Consider the following 6569-nt stretch of genomic DNA (forward strand, 5'->3'; position numbering starts at 1 on the left):
TAAGCTTCATGAGGCCAGGGACCATGCCTGATTTGTTCAAGACAGTACACCCATCCCCTAGAACAATGTTTGGCTAAGAGTAGGCATTCAACAAATATTTAGTGGATAATGACAGGTGATTAAAATTATTATAATTATATATTATATGCTACTATATAGAATATAAATATATAATAAAACCTAAATAAGTGTTAAAATGATATAAGGGATGACGTTGGTGAAGAGGGTTAACAACAGAGTGGTATATGGAAATACTACCCATTACATATTAAAGACTATATTTAATAGCAATATCTTACCAACACTAAACTAATACTAGGGATGAATAATTAGCAGCTGATAAGAGTGGGATGTATTATGTTGTGATAATTGTTTAAAGTTGAGAGTGATGATTGTACAACTAAGTGAAGGTAATGTAAGAAACTGACCATTTATCTTGGGATAGAGTATATATTAAGTGAAATTAGGAACCCACTACTTAATAAATCAAGCCCTCAACTTGAGGCTTGCTCTTGTGAAAGTTAGGAATGTAAATGGGAGGCTGAGCCCTCCTATAATTATGCCTAAGAGGCACCTCCAGGGAACCTCTTTTGTTCCTCAGATGTGACCTTTCTCTCTCTAAGCCCAACTTGGCAAATAAATTCATTAACCTTCCCCCAACAAGGGACATGACTCCCAGGGGAATGACTCTCCCTGGCAACGTGTTACATGATTCCCAGGAATGAGCCTGACCCTGGCAGCAAGGGATTGAAAATGCCTACTTGATTAAAAGGGGGGAAAAAAGAAAGGCAACAAGCTGAGGTCACAGTGGAGATCCCAAAATAGAGAGATCTCAAATAGAGTTGAGAACCTATCCTAGAGGTGTCTCTTATGCACACTCCAGCTAGACATCCCAAATAGCCACAGTATACCATGCCCTTACTGAAAGTAGTCCCCAAATACTTAGGTCCTTACCTGAGATTCTTTAAAAGATGCAGTCACTAAGTTTTATCTCTCAGAAACTTAAATTCACCAGAGTGTTCTTAAGCCAGACAATTCCTAAAACCCAGAGGCAACAGCCTCTTTAAGAACAACGATCAGATGCAGCCCCCTTCCCCACACTGTCAACACCCCCTTTTAATATGAACAAGTTAGGGTGATCACTGCCTAGACACCCCTGAAAATGGAGAAAGAAATTAAGTGAGAGGAAGGGGTAACAGCAAACAAGATAAGATTTAGCAAGGTTTATGAATACTGACACTTTATATAAATATATTTATATATATATTTTTTGTATGCTGGTGTGTTGGAATAGCTGGAGGGAGGAAAATGACATGGTGGAACTGTAACCTATAACATTCTTTGAAATTTGCTCTGTAGCTACTCATTGAATTGTGCTTTGAAATTTAGCACCTTTCTGTATATACCCTATATTGCGTAATAAGGAAAGAACTGAAACTGTGGAACTGTAATCCATAACAATTTTTGAAATTACCTATATAACTGCTTGTTGAGCTGTACAATGAAAGCTTTCTGTATGTATGCTATATTTTGCAATAATGGAAATGGCTGAAGTTGTGGAACTGTGACCTATGACATTTTTGGAAATTTGCCTCTAACTACTTGTTAAATGGTACTTGGAAAGTTATCACTGTTATGTATATATGTTAAAGTTAAGAAAAAGTATTTGGTTATATAGTATATGTATATGTAATACAATCATATAATTGTAAAATTGATAATATTTAGATTATATTTCTAATAAGTAATTACCATAGATTAATAATTATTGAATGTTGAATGGAAGTGAGAACTGATGATATACCTCTGAATTCCTCTATGGTGTGGGTGCCTTTGTTCTCATCGTTTATAAAGCCCACCATTATCTGCCTTCTGCCTGGATTCCTGGCCAGACTGAACAATCAGCTCCTCCAGTACGCCTCTTCAAGACTCTCCCATATGCTGTCCCTCTTTGTGGAACTCTCTCACTTCCCTATGCCTACGCCCCTCTCTTACTGACTAATTTTTAATCATCTTTCAGCTTCCAGCTCAGATGTCACATTTTTGGGAAACTTGGTTTACACATTCAGAGAAAGATTTCCTGCATGCATATCAGGCAGAAAGAGAGCTTGCTTGGATATCCAGTCTTGCTCATTAGGAACTGGTCATAGCTCTCCAGCCTGGTGTAAGGTCACTTTTGCATTGTTATGCTTATGTCCACTTCACTTGTCAAAGACATTGTTCTCTTTGCTTCTGACCTGGGCTATCTTACTGAGTCCCATGTGGGCCCCTCTTCTTGTGGTGTCTCAGACTCATTGTCCAGATGTGAGAACAGAAGGACTTTCCCCAAACACAAAAATGAGTGATATTGATGCTGTTAATGGTATTACTTTCTCTCTGATCTCTGTGTTTTATCACTTGTCTTTACACCTGTTCACTCTGCATGTTGCTAACAGGACTAACTGATGAGCAGAGATGGTTCTCTTTCCTTTTAACAGAAAGAGGAGAGGTTGTTTATCTGCCCTCTGGAGGGACTCCTGCCTTCTCTAGAGGTTGTGCTTCCAGGGGATCCATTTGGAAATTGGAAACAAATCTTTTAATGCATTATTTCCTGCTTTCCCTCCTGCAGGGAAGGATGGGATCAAAGGGATACTCTGCCCCAGGGATTGCAGCTGTGGGTTAGGGTACTGTGGAGCTCCTGCTTTTTAACTCTTTTCTTTTCTGGAGTTATTACTGTACACAACTCAACCCAATATATTATCCTTGAAGCCTGAAAAATTACTCTAATGGCTTTTGATGCAGTAAGACCCTGATGTGCAATTGAGACTTGATTGGCCATGACCTGAATTGTTTGACTGAGCTTAGTGTCCCACCAAGCCGTGTTTCCTCAAGGAGCATCCCTATCTTCAGAGATTCTAAAAGCCCTAGTTATGGACACCCACTGATGATATTCATGATAACAATCACAATGACAATGATGATCAAAATGATGATGTTGATATTGAGCATTTATTGCTCCCTAAAATGTAAGCTCCATGAATGCAAAGATTTTTGACTGCTTGAGTTCATTTTCATATGCTAGATGCATAGAGCACTTGAACAGCGTCCAGTAAATAGTAAATAATCAGCAAATATTTTTGAATGCGTGAATGGGCACTAACTATGTGCCAGAACCTGTGCTAAGTGCCTTACAAACATTCTGTCTTTTAATCTGCATAAGAACCCCGTGAAGTATTATTTATATCCTCATTCTACAGATAGGGAAACTAAAACTTAGAGATGTTCCAAAGCTTTTCCAAGACCGTACAAATGATGGAAATGGAATTCAAACCCAGGCACTAGAACTTCAGACCTCGTACCTTTAACCACTATATTTTACAATAGTTATTTGGAGATTTATTGATTTATTTTACATCAATAAAAATGCAAATGAAATGGATAATTCATAAAGAAAGCATTCTGGTTTAACCTAAAATGCTTATGCGTGAATATGTATTCTGCAAACTATGGAATTCACATTAACTAGGAAGGGTGCGTAACCTTGAGGACAGGTGCAGAGAATGCTCTATAATCTCTTTTCAGGTTAAATTGACTGCGTCTCAAGAGGATAAAATATCTTCCTCAGGAAATTCAAATACCTTCAGAATGTTCTCTGTACACATTGCCTATGACAGCAATCTGAATTGTGTTTCTACTGGCCAGCTATAATGAACAGGTTGCATTAATAATTAGTTCAGAGTATAAAGGTACAGTAATGGCTCTTCAGTTAAAGGTCTGTATGTTTTATTGTTTTAGAGGTAATTATTGTTCAGTGTGTATGTTTTCCCATATCTTACTCTTTTAGTCATTATGTTTAATCTGTGAATTGTTTAGCTAACTACTTTCTAGGGAGCCATCTACTCCTGAGGAAGGCTCTGTAGTGTAGTGATGGAAAGCATAGGAATTGGAGACCAGAATTTGAATCTCGCTTCTGCCCCTTAAAACTTGCAAGACCTGGGCATGTCATTTCATCAACCTGATGCTCAGTTTTCTCATCTGTGTAATGGAAAAACAGTAATCAACTTGTAAAGATTAAAATGGAGCAAATTATATAAACCGCTAGAAATAGTTTTTGATATATAGCAAGAACTCAATAAATAGTTCCGATAACTTTTCCTGACTGAATTCCAAGGAAGACTAGTGTTTAAGTTCTCAGCATGGTGTATTTCACATGCTAATTACTCACATTCATTCTCTTGGGCTTTTGCTACAAAAGGAGTGTGAATCAGTGGCAACATATAAAGTGCATTAGCTCTTGAGTCAGAAAAATAGTATTCAAGTCTTGCTCTATACTTTGATAGCTCTGTGATCTTAGTCCCTTGCAAACTGGACCAGATTGTCTCAACATTTACATTTTTCTTGCCAAGGCAGAAATGGCATGTTTGAACATGGTTTAATTTTAAGTTCTTTAGGTGTTTTCTTCATTCCTCAAAACTCATAGAAGTGCTAAAGGTTTGGGGAACTTGAATTCCACATTTGGTGGTGAGTCTGATGGTGCCACACCTTGAGTTGTTAAGGATGAGTGTTTTCCTGTATTATGTACCTTTCAAGAGAGATGTATAAATGAATACTTTTATAGGTATATCTCTTTTTCTCCCTAATATTCTAATTTGAGTCCAAGGGAAAATCTATTTAGGCATGTATATTTATTAAGAAAAGTGATGAGTTTAACAAAATGTCAACTCTACTTGTGCTCAACTGTTGTTGAAGGCAAATGTGGTAATTAACTGGTGGTATAAAAGATATGCATTAAGAATACATGTCAAAAGAACAAAAATAAATAAATAAATAATAAAAAAGAAGACATGTCATTTTACTTCCCCACCAACAGTGAATAGGTATATCTCTCTCTTCACGTCTTCTCCAGCACTTGTATCCTTTTGTTTATTTTTTAAACAGTTTTATTCACACACCGTACAATCAATCCTAAGTGAATAGTCAATGGTTCCTGGTATAATCACATAGATATGCATTCACCACCACAATCTATATGAGAGTACTTCCATTTCTTCCACAATGAAAGAAGAGGAGAAAAGAAAAAAAAAGAGAGAGAAAGAAACAACACCAACAACGAGAATCCTATACCCGTCCTTAAATCCCCCTCTTATTGACATTTAGCTTTGGTGAATTGCCTTTGTTAGAATTAATGAAAGGACACTAAAATGTTACCCCTCCGGAGGGCAGTGTGGTGGTCCACAGGAGGCTAAGTATAGGGGTGCCACATGATCCTGCAACCCTGTTATTAGACAAAAACTTGGAAGAACTGAAAGCAGGGACACAACTAGGCATTGGCACACTGGTGTTTATGACGGCAGTGTCCACAATTTGCAATGGATGGAGGTGACCTAAGGGTACATTGACTGATGAACAGAAGGGCGAATTGTGGTGTATACATACGACAGAATATTGAGCAACATAAGAAGGAATGAAGTCGTGTAGCATGCAACTAGGTGAATGAACCTTGAGGACATTAAGTTAGTGAAATAAGCCAGAAACAAAAGGACAAATAATGTGTGGGCTCACTAATATAAACTAACTATAAAGAGCAAACTCTGAGAATTGAATTTGAGTGCATAGGGTATTGGGATAGAAAGTGGGCAGAGTTTGGGCAATCAATGATTAAGTACCAAATATTCAAATAAATCTCATTGTAGAGGTTCCTAGATTGTAAGCTCTTACAGCAGTCACATCTATCCCTGAGTTTTAATTGTTGTTTCTAAATTCTGAGATGCTGTGCTCTTTGTGTATAACTTGGTAGTTCCCTGTAACATTGGGTATCTGTGTCACACCTAAGACTCAGAATTAGAGTTCTGCAGCTCTGAAAGTCAGCGTTACTCCATGCAGCTACTGTTAAAGAAGCTGAAAAAGAGATCAGACTCCAATTAGAGATATGAATGAAATGGACCTGGTTAGGACTAAGGTAAATCAGAATACAGGGTCAAGGATGATATTGTCTGTATTTTAAAACTTCAGCTTCTGTGTGACACCAAAGGAAGCAATGTTTATTTTTTCCAAAATTTAAATTTTCTGTAGCACCCTATCTAATTTACCCTGTCTGGTCAGTTTATTTAAACAACCTAATTACATGGAACCTGGAATAGGGAATGTGATCTTGTTATTCTGTACAAGTTAATGTAATACCCTGATACATTCCAATGTAATTTGGGTAGAAAATAAAAAAGTATTTGCAAAGTCCCTTGAGGGCCTGGAGAAAAAATGTGGAGCTATTAAACTTTCCCACCTGGGGAATTCCTAATATTCTCTCAGGCACTCAGGACTCCCAATTTAATAAACCAAGCCCTTGATCTTGAGGCTTGTCATTATGAAACTTATTTCTGCAATGGCAAAGCTAGGCCTGCATGCAATTATTACTAAGAGTCTCCCCTCCCCCCAGAGAGCCTCTTTTATTGCTCAGATGTGGTCTCTCTCTTTAAGCCAACTCTGGAAATAGACTCACTACACTCCTCCCTATGTGGGACATGACTCCCAGGGGTTTAAATCTCCCTGGCAATGTGGGATATGACTCCCAGGGTGAACATGACCCTGGCATT

This window comes from Choloepus didactylus, chromosome X (assembly GCF_015220235.1).
Source record: "Choloepus didactylus isolate mChoDid1 chromosome X, mChoDid1.pri, whole genome shotgun sequence".
NCBI lineage: Eukaryota > Metazoa > Chordata > Mammalia > Pilosa > Megalonychidae > Choloepus > Choloepus didactylus.